This window comes from Cheilinus undulatus, linkage group 8, assembly GCF_018320785.1.
Source record: "Cheilinus undulatus linkage group 8, ASM1832078v1, whole genome shotgun sequence".
Taxonomy (NCBI): Eukaryota; Metazoa; Chordata; class Actinopteri; order Labriformes; family Labridae; genus Cheilinus; species Cheilinus undulatus.
This window is the reverse complement of record NC_054872.1, coordinates 4936078-4951625: the sequence shown is the minus strand read 5'-3', so window position 1 is coordinate 4951625 and position 15548 is coordinate 4936078.

Below are 15548 nucleotides of genomic sequence, written 5' to 3'. Positions count from 1 at the left end.
TCTCTGGGTTTATCAGGGTCCATTCTCTGGGTTTATCAGGGTCCATTCTCTGGTTTATCAGGGTCCATTCTCTGGGTTTATCAGGGTCCATTCTCAGGGTTTATCAGGGTCCATTCTCTTGTTTATCAGGGTCCATTCTCAGGGTTTATCAGGGTCCATTCTCAGGGTTTATCAGGGCCCATTCTCTGGTTTATCAGGGCCCATTCTCTGGTTTATCAGGGTCCATTCTCTGGTTTATCAGGGTCCATTCTCTGGTTTATCAGGGTCCATTCTCTGGGTTTATCAGGGTCCATTCTCTGGGTTTATCAGGGTCCATTCTCTGGTTTATCAGGGTCCATTCTCTGGTTTATCAGAGTCCATTCTCAGAGTTTATCAGGGTCCATTCTCTGGGTTTATCAGGGTCCATTCTCTGGGTTTATCAGAGTCCATTCTCAGAGTTTATCAGGGTCCATTCTCTGGTTTATCAGGGTCCATTCTCAGGGTTTATCAGGGTCCATTCTCTGGTTTATCAGAGTCCATTCTCAGAGTTTATCAGGGTCCATTCTCAGGGTTTATCAGGGTCCATTCTCTGGGTTTATCAGAGTCCATTCTCAGAGTTTATCAGGGTCCATTCTCTGGTTTATCAGAGTCCATTCTCAGAGTTTATCAGGGTCCATTCTCAGGGTTTATCAGGGTCCATTCTCTGGGTTTATCAGAGTCCATTCTCAGGGTTTATCACGGTCCATTCTCTGGGTTTATCAGGGTCCATTCTCTGGGTTTATCACGGTCCATTCTCTGGGTTTATCAGGGTCCATTCTCTGGGTTTATCAGGGTCCATTCTCTGGTTTATCAGAGTCCATTCTCAGAGTTTATCAGGGTCCATTCTCTGGGTTTATCAGGGCCCATTCTCTGGTTTATCAGGGTCCATTCTCTGGTTTATCAGGGTCCATTCTCTGGGTTTATCAGGGCCCATTCTCTGGGTTTATCAGGGCCCATTCTCCGGTTTATCAGGGTCCATTCTCTGGGTTTATCAGGGTCCATTCTCTGGTTTATCAGGGTCCATTCTCTGAGTTTATCAGGGTCCATTCTCTGGGTTTATCAGGGCCCATTCTCTGGGTTTATCAGGGCCCATTCTCCGGTTTATCAGGGTCCATTCTCTGGGTTTATCAGGGCCCATTCTCTGGTTTATCAGGGTCCATTCTCTGGTTTATCAGGGTCCATTCTCTGAGTTTATCAGGGTCCATTCTCAGGGTTTATCAGGGTCCATTCTCTGGTTTATCAGAGTCCATTCTCAGAGTTTATCAGGGTCCATTCTCAGGGTTTATCAGGGTCCATTCTCTGGGTTTATCAGGGTCCATTCTCTGGTTTATCAGGGTCCATTCTCTGGTTTATCAGGGTCCATTCTCAGGGTTTATCAGGGTCCATTCTCTGGGTTTATCAGGGTCCATTCTCTGGTTTATCAGGGTCCATTCTCTGGGTTTATCAGGGTCCATTCTCTGGGTTTATCAGGGTCCATTCTCTGGGTTTATCAGGGTCCATTCTCTGGTTTATCAGGGTCCATTCTCTGGGTTTATCAGGGTCCATTCTCTGGGTTTATCAGGGTCCATTCTCTGGGTTTATCAGGGTCCATTCTCAGGGTTTATCAGGGTCCATTCTCTGGGTTTATCAGGGTCCATTCTCTGGTTTATCAGGGTCCATTCTCAGGGTTTATCAGGGTCCATTCTCTGGGTTTATCAGAGTCCATTCTCAGAGTTTATCAGGGTCCATTCTCTGGTTTATCAGAGTCCATTCTCAGAGTTTATCAGGGTCCATTCTCAGGGTTTATCAGGGTCCATTCTCTGGGTTTATCAGAGTCCATTCTCAGAGTTTATCACGGTCCATTCTCTGGGTTTATCAGGGTCCATTCTCTGGGTTTATCAGGGTCCATTCTCTGGGTTTATCAGGGTCCATTCTCTGGGTTTATCAGGGCCCATTCTCTGGGTTTATCAGGGTCCATTCTCTGGTTTATCAGGGTCCATTCTCTGAGTTTATCAGGGCCCATTCTCAGGGTTTATCAGGGTCCATTCTCTGGGTTTATCAGGGTCCATTCTCTGAGTTTATTAGGGTCCATTCTCTGGATTTATCAGGGTCCATTCTCTGGGTTTATCAGGGTCCATTCTCTGGGTTTATCAGGGTCCATTCTCAGGATTTATCAGGGTCCATTCTCTTGTTTATCAGGGTCCATTCTCAGGGTTTATCAGGGTCCATTCTCAGGATTTATCAGGGTCCATTCTCTGGGTTTATCAGGGTCCATTCTCTGAGGTTATTAGGGTCCATTCTCTGGATTTATCAGGGTCCATTCTCTGAGTTTATCAGGGCCCATTCTCAGGGTTTATCAGGGTCCATTCTCTGGGTTTATCAGGGTCCATTCTCTGAGTTTATTAGGGTCCATTCTCTGGATTTATCAGGGTCCATTCTCTGGTTTATCAGGGTCCATTCTCTTGTTTATCAGGGTCCATTCTCAGGGTTTATCAGGGTCCATTCTCAGGATTTATCAGGGTCCATTCTCTGGTTTATCAGGGTCCATTCTCTGGGTTTATCAGGGTCCATTCTCTTGTTTATCAGGGTCCATTCTCAGGGTTTATCAGGGTCCATTCTCAGGGTTTATCAGGGCCCATTCTCTGGTTTATCAGGGCCCATTCTCTGGTTTATCAGGGTCCATTCTCTGGTTTATCAGGGTCCATTCTCTGGTTTATCAGGGTCCATTCTCTGGGTTTATCAGGGTCCATTCTCTGGGTTTATCAGGGTCCATTCTCTGGTTTATCAGGGTCCATTCTCTGGTTTATCAGAGTCCATTCTCAGGGTTTATCAGGGTCCATTCTCAGGGTTTATCAGGGTCCATTCTCTGGGTTTATCAGAGTCCATTCTCAGAGTTTATCAGGGTCCATTCTCTTGTTTATCAGGGTCCATTCTCAGGGTTTATCAGGGTCCATTCTCAGGGTTTATCAGGGCCCATTCTCTGGTTTATCAGGGCCCATTCTCTGGTTTATCAGGGTCCATTCTCTGGTTTATCAGGGTCCATTCTCTGGTTTATCAGGGTCCATTCTCTGGGTTTATCAGGGTCCATTCTCTGGGTTTATCAGGGTCCATTCTCTGGTTTATCAGGGTCCATTCTCTGGTTTATCAGAGTCCATTCTCAGAGTTTATCAGGGTCCATTCTCAGGGTTTATCAGGGTCCATTCTCTGGTTTATCAGAGTCCATTCTCAGAGTTTATCAGGGTCCATTCTCAGGGTTTATCAGGGTCCATTCTCAGAGTTTATCAGGGTCCATTCTCTGGTTTATCAGAGTCCATTCTCAGAGTTTATCAGGGTCCATTCTCAGGGTTTATCAGGGTCCATTCTCTGGGTTTATCAGGGTCCATTCTCAGGGTTTATCAGGGTCCATTCTCTGGTTTATCAGAGTCCATTCTCAGAGTTTATCAGGGTCCATTCTCAGGGTTTATCAGGGTCCATTCTCTGGGTTTATCAGAGTCCATTCTCAGAGTTTATCAGGGTCCATTCTCTGGGTTTATCAGGGTCCATTCTCTGGGTTTATCAGGGTCCATTCTCTGGGTTTATCAGGGTCCATTCTCTGGGTTTATCAGGGTCCATTCTCTGGTTTATCAGGGTCCATTCTCTGGTTTATCAGGGTCCATTCTCTGGGATAATCAGGGACCATTCTCTGGTTTATCAGGGTCCATTCTCTGAGTTTATCAGGGTCCATTCTCTGGGCTTATCAGGGTCCATTCTCAGGGTTTATCAGGGTCCATTCTCTGGGTTTATCAGGGCTCATATTTTGATTTATCAGGGTCCATTCTCTGGTTTATCAGGGCCCATTCTCAGGGTTTATCAGGGTCCATTTTCTGGGTTTATCAGGGTCCATTCTCTGGGTTTATCAGGGTCCATTCTCTGGGTTTATCAGGGTCCATTCTCTGGGTTTATCAGGGCCCATTCTCTGGGTTTATCACGGTCCATTCTCTGGGTTTATCAGGGTCCATTCTCTGGGCTTATCAGGGTCCATTCTCAGGGTTTATCACGGTCCATTCTCTGGGTTTATCAGGGCTCATATTTTGGTTTATCAGAGTCCATTCTCAGAGTTTATCAGGGTCCATTCTCAGGGTTTATCAGGGTCCATTCTCTGGGTTTATCAGAGTCCATTCTCAGAGTTTATCAGGGTCCATTCTCAGGGTTTATCAGGGTCCATTCTCTGGGTTCATCAGAGTCCATTCTCAGAGTTTATCACGGTCCATACTCTGGGTTTATCAGGGTCCATTCTCTGAGTTTATCAGGGTCCATTCTCAGGATTTATCAGGGTCCATTCTCTGGTTTATCAGGGTCCATTCTCAGGATTTATCAGGGTCCATTCTCTGGTTTATCAGGGTCCATTCTCTGGGTTTATCAGAGTCCATTCTCAGGATTTATCAGGGTCCATTCTCTTGTTTATCAGGGTCCATTCTCTGGGTTTATCAGGGTCCATTCTCAGGGTTTATCAGGGTCCATTCTCTTGTTTATCAGGGTCCATTCTCTGGGTTTATCAGGGTCCATTCTCTGGGTTTATCAGGGTCCATTCTCAGGATTTATCAGGGTCCATTCTCTTGTTTATCAGGGTCCATTCTCTGGGTTTATCAGGGTCCATTCTCTGGGTTTATCAGGGTCCATTCTCAGGATTTATCAGGGTCCATTCTCTGGTTTATCAGGGTCCATTCTCTTGTTTATCAGGGTCCATTCTCTGGGTTTATCAGGGTCCATTCTCTGGGTTTATCAGGGTCCATTCTCTGGTTTATCAGAGTCCATTCTCAGAGTTTATCAGGGTCCATTCTCTGGGTTTATCAGGGCCCATTCTCTGGTTTATCAGGGTCCATTCTCTGGATTTATCAGGGCCCATTCTCTGGGTTTATCAGGGCCCATTCTCCGGTTTATCAGGGTCCATTCTCTGGGTTTATCAGGGCCCATTCTCTGGTTTATCAGGGTCCATTCTCTGGTTTATCAGGGTCCATTCTCTGGGTTTATCAGGGTCCATTCTCAGGGTTTATCAGGGTCCATTCTCTGGTTTATCAGGGTCCATTCTCTGAGTTTATCAGGGTCCATTCTCAGGGTTTATCAGGGTCCATTCTCTGGGTTTATCAGGGTCCATTCTCTGGTTTATCAGAGTCCATTCTCAGAGTTTATCAGGGTCCATTCTCTGGTTTATCAGGGTCCATTCTCTGGGATAATCAGGGACCATTCTCTGGTTTATCAGGGTCCATTCTCTGGGTTTATCAGGGTCCATTCTCAGAGTTTATCAGGGTCCATTCTCAGGGTTTATCAGGGTCCATTCTCAGAGTTTATCAGGGTCCATTCTCTGGTTTATCAGAGTCCATTCTCAGAGTTTATCAGGGTCCATTCTCTGGGTTTATCAGGGTCCATTCTCTGGGTTTATCAGAGTCCATTCTCAGGGTTTATCAGGGTCCATTCTCTGGGTTTATCAGAGTCCATTCTCAGGGTTTATCACGGTCCATTCTCTGGGTTTATCAGGGTCCATTCTCTGGGTTTATCAGGGTCCATTCTCTGGTTTATCAGAGTCCATTCTCAGAGTTTATCAGGGTCCATTCTCTGGGTTTATCAGGGCCCATTCTCTGGTTTATCAGGGTCCATTCTCTGGTTTATCAGGGTCCATTCTCTGGGTTTATCAGGGCCCATTCTCTGGGTTTATCAGGGCCCATTCTCCGGTTTATCAGGGTCCATTCTCTGGGTTTATCAGGGCCCATTCTCTGGTTTATCAGGGTCCATTCTCTGGGATAATCAGGGTCCATTCTCAGGGTTTATCAGGGTCCATTCTCTGGTTTATCAGGGTCCATTCTCTTGTTTATCAGGGTCCATTCTCTGGGTTTATCAGGGTCCATTCTCAGGATTTATCAGGGTCCATTCTCTGGTTTATCAGGGTCCATTCTCTGGGTTTATCAGGGTCCATTCTCAGGGTTTATCAGGGTCCATTCTCTTGTTTATCAGGGTCCATTCTCAGGGTTTATCAGGGTCCATTCTCAGGGTTTATCAGGGCCCATTCTCTGGGTTTATCAGGGCTCATATTTTGGTTTATCAGGGTCCATTCTCTGGTTTATCAGGGCCCATTCTCAGGGTTTATCAGGGTCCATTTTCTGGGTTTATCAGGGTCCATTCTCTGGGTTTATCAGGGTCCATTCTCTGGGTTTATCAGGGTCCATTCTCTGGGTTTATCAGGTCCCATTCTCAGGGTTTATCAGGGTCCATTTTCTGGGTTTATCAGGGTCCTTTCTCTGGGTTTATCAGGGTCCATTCTCTGGTTTATCAGGGTCCATTCTCTGGGTTTATCACGGTCCATTCTCTGGGTTTATCAGGGTCCATTCTCTGGGCTTATCAGGGTCCATTCTCAGGGTTTATCAGGGTCCATTCTCTGGGTTTATCAGGGCTCATATTTTGGTTTATCAGGGTCCATTCTCAGGGTTTATCAGGGTCCATTCTCTGGGTTTATCAGAGTCCATGCTCAGAGTTTATCAGGGTCCATTCTCTGGTTTATCAGAGTCCATTCTCAGAGTTTATCAGGGTCCATTCTCAGGGTTTATCAGGGTCCATTCTCTGGGTTTATCAGAGTCCATTCTCAGAGTTTATCACGGTCCATACTCTGGGTTTATCAGGGTCCATTCTCTGGGTTTATCAGGGTCCATTCTCTGAGTCTATCAGGGTCCATTCTCTGGGTTTATCAGGGTCCATTTTCTGGGTTTATCAGGGTCCATTCTCTGGGTTTATCAGGGTCCATTCTCTGAGTTTATCAGGGCCCATTCTCAGGGTTTATCAGGGTCCATTCTCTGGGTTTATCAGGGTCCATTCTCTGAGTTTATTAGGGTCCATTCTCTGGATTTATCAGGGTCCATTCTCTGGGTTTATCAGGGTCCATTCTCTGGGTTTATCAGGGTCCATTCTCAGGATTTATCAGGGTCCATTCTCTTGTTTATCAGGGTCCATTCTCAGGGTTTATCAGGGTCCATTCTCTGGGTTTATCAGAGTCCATTGTCAGAGTTTATCAGGGTCCATTCTCTGGTTTATCAGAGTCCATTCTCAGAGTTTATCAGGGTCCATTCTCAGGGTTTATCAGGGTCCATTCTCAGGGTTTATCAGGGTCCATTCTCAGAGTTTATCAGGGTCCATTCTCTGGTTTATCAGAGTCCATTCTCAGAGTTTATCAGGGTCCATTCTCAGGGTTTATCAGGGTCCATTCTCTGGGTTTATCAGAGTCCATTCTCAGAGTTTATCAGGGTCCATTCTCTGGTTTATCAGAGTCCATTCTCAGAGTTTATCAGGGTCCATTCTCAGGGTTTATCAGGGTCCATTCTCTGGGTTTATCAGGGTCCATTCTCTGGGTTTATCAGGGTCCATTCTCTGAGTTTATCAGGGTCCATTCTCTGGGTTTATCAGGGTCCATTTTCTGGGTTTATCAGGGTCCATTCTCTGGGTTTATCAGGGTCCATTCTCTGGTTTATCACGGTCCATTCTCTGGGTTTATCAGGGTCCATTCTCTGAGTTTATCAGGGCCCATTCTCTGGGTTTATCAGGGTCCATTTTCTGGGTTTATCAGGGTCCATTCTCTGGGTTTATCAGGGTCCATTCTTTGAGTTTATCAGGGCCCATTCTCAGGGTTTATCAGGGTCCATTCTCTGGGTTTATCAGGGTCCATTCTCTGAGTTTATTAGGGTCCATTCTCTGGATTTATCAGGGTCCATTCTCTGGGTTTATCAGGGTCCATTCTCTGGGTTTATCAGGGTCCATTCTCTGGGCTTATCAGGGTCCATTCTCTGGGTTTATCAGGGTCTATTTTTCTGGGTTTATCAGGGTCCATTCTCTGGGCTTATCAGGGTCCATTCTCTGGGTTTATCAGGGTCCATTCTCTGGGCTTATCAGGGTCCATTCTCTGGGTTTATCAGGGTCCATTCTCAGGGTTTATCAGGGCCCATTCTCAGGGTTTATCAGGGCCCATTCTCTGGGTTTATCAGCGTCCATTCTCTGGGTTTATCAGGGTCCATTCTCTGGGTTTATCAGGGTCCATTCTCAGGGTTTATCAGGGTCCATTCTCTTGGATAATCAGGGTCCATTCTCTGGGTTTATCAGGGGCCCAGCAATTATGTGGGCAGGAGAGATCGGGCTGTCTCTAGTATCTGTGGCTTGAGAGTTGAAGGATTCCAAAAATGTAAAACATAAAGCCCTGTCAGCAGGAAACAGCTAACCTGACACACCAGATAGACTGTTTCAGATTGCACAAAAAAACTCCCTCAGTTCTGTTCTAACTTCTATCCACCTTTTTCCTGTGGGATTTACTGTAGCTAAGAATGTGGGTGGAACTTCTGGTATAGTACCAACGATAGCAAAAACACGATTCTTCCAAGGGCATACTGAAGGGATTTAGAGTCAGTGGTTGTTCTGAACAAAAGAAACATTCGCTGTAATATTACTACTAATAAAACTGCTTCATTTTTGTTAAAATTAAACACCCTGCTAAAGGAAAAATTACAATATTATCCTGTTTGAAGTGTTAAAGATGGAGTTTACATATTTTAATCTTCAAATTGCTCCAATAGTCATGCATAGCATTGCGTTTCTATGCGAAATCCCATTTTAGACAGAAAGGACCGCCCATATTTCACGCAGAGTATCATGGGAGCTCAGGATAAAGCGGATGAACTATTGTAAGAAGATTTAAATAACATTAAACAAAAGAAAAGAAGCCATTATGTCTTTGTAGAGCCAAAAGAAACACTTCTGATAAATCAGCATGATAATATCTGGTAAATATTTCTCTAACGGGGATTCAGCACCTGCAGGGAGTGGACAGTTCCGTTTGACCTCTGTGACCTCGTAGTGCAAAGGGGGGATTATTCTGTGTATTCAAACAGCTGGTCTGATAAAACTAAGCTTTCTATCAGATGACTGTTCATGTTAATGTACAGGATTATAATCTAAACACAGATGACTCTCAGTCTCTTTTGCTTTCATGTCTTTTTCACTGATAAATCCATTTAGAAAGTGCGCTGAGCGGACTAGTTTTTTTGTTCTGTTTTGACTTTGTATTTGTGGCCCGTCCTATTTACTGGAGTACTGAACTATGTTTACATTCCCTAAGAACGTTATGGGATTGGAATGGTTATTCCTGTTATTAGTCAAGCCCTCTGGTGTTGCTAGGGTAAAGGAATTGTTGCTTTACTAAAACATTTTATTTTGATAGACACTCATTGAGGTGTCCAATTATCAGTGACTAACGGCCTTTGCAGAGGAGATGCAGTGAGTTTTTTCCACCTGTGGTAAACTGTCATAGCTGTGACAGTACTGTGGCAAAGAAGCTTTTACAATAATTGTTTCAGTCTAATTCATATTCAAGCTACTTTCTTACAATAGCATGGGTTTAATATGCCAGAAAAATGGTATTTTAAGGAGATCAAAATCCTTCCTGAGTTGAGAGACAGATTTCAGTGTCCCATTCAAAAGGAGATCTTGTTTTTTAAAAATACCAGCATCCCCCTGTGTTCTGAAACCCACATCTGAATAAGACTGTACAAAATCAGGATTACATTACATAGATGCCAGAGTACTGAGTCATAATCCCAATGCATATGTACGCTTCCATGTTTTCAGGGTATTTCTGACTATTACATTCTCTTTCATTGGCTGTAGCGAGAGTACTCTGTCTATAAACGGCGAATCAAGAAGAGCAGTTTCACGTCCTGTATGTTACAAACCCAGAAGTGTGGAAGCAGCGTCATTTTTTATCCATTCACTACTGTATGTCTTTTGTGAAGACAGTACATCTAATTTTGCTCGGAGACATGGCAGCCAACTAAAACTTAACTTTACTCTGAGAACGTTTTGAAAAGAGAACAGAATGGGTTTGTTGGAAAACGGAAAGCTTTCAAAGATGGCCAAAGACTGGAACACAATGGGAGGTGTGTTCAAAAAGGCGGCTCTTTAATCAGTCCAAAAGAGGGTACAGATTAAATCAAAACTCTTGGCAGATAAAAGCGGGAGATAAGGCAGAGGCTGGGTCACCAGCAGGCAGGAACCAAACACCAGAGAGCACAAACAAGGAATACTCATGAAGGAAGATGCTCTTGAGTTAAAAACAGAAAATCAGGGGATTATGAGACACAGGTGTGGGTAATTAGAGGTGGCTAAGAGGCAGAAAGCAGGACACATGAGGAGAAGGACCTGGAGGACAGAGACGAGGGTCAGAATGCCTGGTTCCCCGCATTCACCTGCCATCCAGTCTGCTTTGCACCTGAGCCCTGTGCCCATCCCTGCAGGTGTGGGACTGTGGAAGCTCTACATGTTTATTCAGGCTGTGACTGAATGGGCACGATGGAGAGAAACCCAGCTACCAGACACTTGCTGTCACCAAACCTGGGTCTGGCTCTGGATTGGTTGGTTCTTGCACATTCCCAAAGGAGCAGTATGCCTTTGGGGAACCTCCCAGAACTAAGTGCCATCAACAAAATAGCTCACAGGGTCACATAGTACTTCTCTAAACTTGCAATGCACAGCTCGGCAGACTCGTGCTGCATGTGACGTCACACGCATGCCTGTACAGCCCACCCATCAAAGTGAGGATACCGATGTCTGTGGAAACACAAACTATTTTAGTGTTTAGCATTCTGAATCATACCAAACTCAAAAAGGACCCCCTGATGGAAACGCAGCTTTAATGTAGAGTCTAAGGCAGAGCTGATAATCCCTCTTATTGATTTTCACTTGTAAATTTATTTTTGATCAAGCAGGTTTCTGTGAAGTCTGTCTTGATTGTTAATTTGGATCTTTAGAATGTTATAAATTGCATAAAACTGTCCATAAATCTCAATTAAAAAAAAAAAAAACTGATTTGAAAATGTTTATTGTGCACCTAAATCACATGTATGTATACATACACTATATTGCCAAAAGTATTCGCTCACCTGCCTTGACTCACATTTGAACTTAAGTGACATCCCATTCTTAATCCATAGGGTTTAATATGACGTCAGTCCACCCTTTGCGGCTATAACAGCTTCAACTCTTCTGTGAAGGCTTTCCACAAGGTTTAGGAGTGTGTTTATGGGAATTTTCACCATTCTTTCAGAAGCGCATTTGTGAAGTCACACACTGATGTCAGACGAGAAGGCCTGGCTCTCAGTCTCCGCTCTAATTCATCCCAAAGGTGTTCTGTGGGGTTGAGGTCAGGACTCTGTGCAGGCCAGTCAAGTTGATCCACACCAAACTCTCTCATCCATGTCTTTATGGACCTTGCTTTATGCACTGGTGCACAGTCATGTTGGAACAGGAAGAGGCCATCCCCAAACTGTTCCTACAAAGTTGGGAGCTTGGAATTGTCCAAAATCTCTTGGTATGCTGAAGCATTTAGAGTTCCTTTGACTGGAACTAAGGGGCCAAGCCAAGCTCCTGAAAAACAAGCCCACACCATAATCCCCCCTCCACCAAACTTTACACTTGGCACAATGCAGTCAGACAAGTACTGTTCTCCTGGCAACCGCCAAACCACTATGCGCCTCAGCATCCGCTGACCCCACTCCGTCATTTTACGTGGCCTACCACTTCATGGCTGAGTTGCTGTCGTTCCCAATGGCTTCCACTTTGTTATAATACCACTGACAGTTGACTGTGGAATATTTAGGAGTGAGGAAATTTCACCACTGGACTTGTTGCACAGGTGGCATCCTATAACAGTACCGCGCTGGAATTCACTGAGCTCCTGAGAGTGACCCATTCTTTCATAAATGTTTATAGAAACAGTCTGCATGCCTAGGTGCTTGATTTTATACACCTGTGGCCATGGAAGTGATTGGAACACCTGATTTCAATTATTTGGATGGGTGAGTGAATACTTTTGGCAATATAGTGTATATCATGAGAATTTGTAGAGGTTAATATCAGCCATTGAGTTTTTCAGATTATGGTTTATTTTTGATTCAGAAAGGGAGAAAAAAAATGCACAAAAGGCCTGAAGAAAGATCAGGTTATGTCAGAATAAACTGCTGTCTGCAGAGCAATCATCGGGTCAGGCTGCTCTGTTCTATGGCATGTGAATGTCTTTTGTAGTAAGAAGAGAAAGGTGGGAGGGTGGAGGTTAAGGAGGAGCTGTCTGAAGGTATTATGAGCAGAGAAGGGAACAGGGCAGTGGGAGGGGAGTCTGGATAAAGGAAGGGGTGAAGGAGAGGCTGGGACAGATCCTATCAGATGACAGAGCTTCCTCCAGCAGGAGATGACCTGTCTAAGAAACCCCTCATTTCTGCTCAGACAGCGGGGCCTTCTCTCCACTGCGATAAGAACCGGCTGGTGTCAGTGAGCTGCTCCAACACCTGTTCATCGAGGCAGCACCGAGGAAGGCGGACATCAGCAGACAAGCAGAGACTAGCAGTGCTGCTGTCGGGCCCCTCTCTCTAATGTGAGGGTGCAGTGCAGAGGTGGTCACACTCTGTTTAACTCTCCTCTCCTTCCTCTTTGTAATGATGCTTATTTTCTGTCTGCACACACTAATGATCATGGAAATGCAAAGCCGGTAAGCACTCGTGCTGTGTCTGGAGAAAACATTCACACACTCATGTTTACTGGTGTGGAATCAGCTTCAAATGTGCATGCAGAATGAAAGACACCATTAAACAGCAGCATAACATGAGGAACTTATGTCTTAAACTGATCTCAGAAGGAAAAAGGTATTATTAGATGTGAAGGTGCAGACACTAAAATGAAATCAAACCCGAATGAAGACTTTACAGTGTTTGATATGTATATTATCTGTTAGGGAGGTTAAACTGGCCCAGGACATTACTTTTAAATCAGAAAATTGCAGACGTATCGAGATGAAATCTTGAAAAGAGACAGTGAGTGGAGGATTCCACCGTCTGTCGCTGGCAGCTTCAAAGGATCTGTATGCGTAGCTTTGCTTCCATGCCACTTCTCTGGAGCTAATTTCCCCCTTTAGAGTAAATGCTTGTGTTTCCACAGCACATATAATCAGGGGCGTAGCTAAGAATTTTGGCCCCAGAAAGAAAATTATACAGGCCCCCCCTTAGTTTGCCATCCAAACAAGGTACACAATACAACATAAAGATTTGAAGTAAGCTCACCGCTTCTGTGCACTAGTGTCTGCTGAAAGCTTGTCAGGCCTCAAGCTGAGGTGTGAGCAGGTACATGTGCCCTGTGTGTATAAAAGTGTTACACAAGAAAAGTACCATTTACCACTTTGTTTCTGGATGGGAATCCTGTAGGGTGCTTTATGGCGCTGTGTCCTCTAATAGGACAGGGTTTCTCAACCTTTTCAGCCTGCAACCAGAGACTGGGGACCTCCACTGTACCTGAAGCTGGTTCAACACAGCCATGCACATTCAAGAACAGTCATGTGCAGACAAGATCGCCCATAAAGAGGGATAAAGGGGAAGGTTTCTGGGACCCAGCCAAACTGGGGGCCATGGAGGTCAGCGAAATCATGATTTATTGTGAAGTTAAGCTGTGAAAACCATATTTTATATTTGACCTAAATAATGACCACTCTTATCAACGAAAAACAGATATCTCTGTCTATTCATGTAAATAGCCTTCTTAAAATGAAAAGAACTTTCGGTAAAAAAATTATTTTAAATGGGTGAAAAATTGCTTAAATTAGTTAATAATGGCAATAAATGGTAGAAAAGGTGTTGAAATTGGATTTTAAAAGAACATAAATGGGTTAAAAGTGGTAAAAAAATAACCAAAAGTTGATTAAATTGGCAAAAACAGCCACAAAAAGTGGTAAAAGGGGATAAAAAATGGCTGAAATGGCTTTAAAGTGCAAAAACTGATTGGGGAAAATTAGGTGGATTGAGTTGAGAAATCGATGTAAACTGGTAAAATTGGGATAACTATGGTTAATTTGGCAAAAGAAGTGTAAAAAGTGGTTAATAGTGGCAATAGTGAGGCAACAATAGGCAGAAAATGGCATGAATTGGTTTAGAAGTGACAAAAACAGGCGCAAAAAAGTGGTGGAAAGGGTATGAAATTGACACAAATGGGTTTTAAGTGGCAAAAATGTGCTAAAATTTTTGTTATAAGGTGATGAAAAGTGATTAAAATTTGGTAAAAGTAGTGTAAAGTGGCAACAGTGGGGTGACCCCATCTCAGTGTCTCGTGACCCCAAATGGGGTCCCGACCCCAAGGTTGACAACCAAGGTAATAGGACAGTCTGAGTGTTTCTCAAACATCAGGTCACCAGGAGGGGTAATAAAACCCCTCTGAGCCTCCTGACTCCATCTCTTATCCACATACATTGTTCATCATGGATACGAGTTTATTCAGTAGTTCTGTAATAGTCTGATTTTTCTGTCATGGCCTGCTGCACCTCAAAGAGGAAATGTTGTGAAACTCACAGTCAGGTCATTGATTTAATCATTCATTTATGCTCTTGCTGCATGTTTCATCATGTAACAGTCACTCATTTCAACAGCTCTGACACTCGAGTAAAAATAAGACTCACCAGGAAATGGGATGTTTTCTTCATGCAAGTCTTTGGGAAAAGGAGTGTAGTAGTTTTCGGTTGTTTATTCAACCTTTATTTAGCCAGGTTAGTCAAACTGAGACCAGAGATCTTTTTTTTCAAAGGAGACCTGGCGAAGAATGGCAGCAATACAGATTTAAACATCAAACTCACTCAAACTCGCACAGTTCACAATAAACACTACAGTGATAATCAAACATCGGCTACAACAGTGGCAGTTACATGATGCCATATGAAAAAGCAAACCTACAAAAAAAGAAATATAAACACAGATACACAAATAAAACAGCACAAGACTAAGTGAGACTGGACAGATCAGACAGGGTAGGACCAAACAGGCAGGATAATGTGAATAATTTAAAGCTTTATAGTACAAGCTTCATACTGTGGTTCATGTACAAATCTATAAGTACAAATAAAGGTGTATTTAGAAAATTAATTAATTAATTATATAGTGGCAGTTGTGATAAATGTTGTGGTATCATGGCAGTCTGCCATTAAAGGTCACATAACATGCAAAATACACTTTTTAGGCTTTTGTGCTGAAACAAGCGGTTCTCAGATATCCCCCTCATTATGTCATGGGGGGAGTTAGCCCCACCCCCAGGCTAGATTGGCCCTCCCTGATTGTAGGAAAGTTCAGCTGCATCTGCAGTTGCTAAATATAGCTGCTGTGTGTCTGCCGGTCCGCCATCTTGGAATAGGCAGGATTAGCAAACACTCAATATAAATAAGCCTGCTTTCCCTTTAAAATCTGCCCTACCTTGCTTAATCCTGAACCAATCTACATGAAATTTGTTTTGTTATAAAGCTGACAGCTTGTAACCTTGCAAAGCAGATGGATTCCCCCCGTTTCTGTGTTTTTCACCAGTGAATCCATCTTGCAAAGCTCCCGTCTGAACCGTTTGGGCCTGGATAGAAAGTGACAGGGCCAATCAGCGTCAAGGGGCACTGCTTTCAGGCGCGGCGGAGTCGTGACGTAAGCAAGCCGCAATAAGAGGCAAGTGTAATTATGGCGGAAGACATTAGCGTG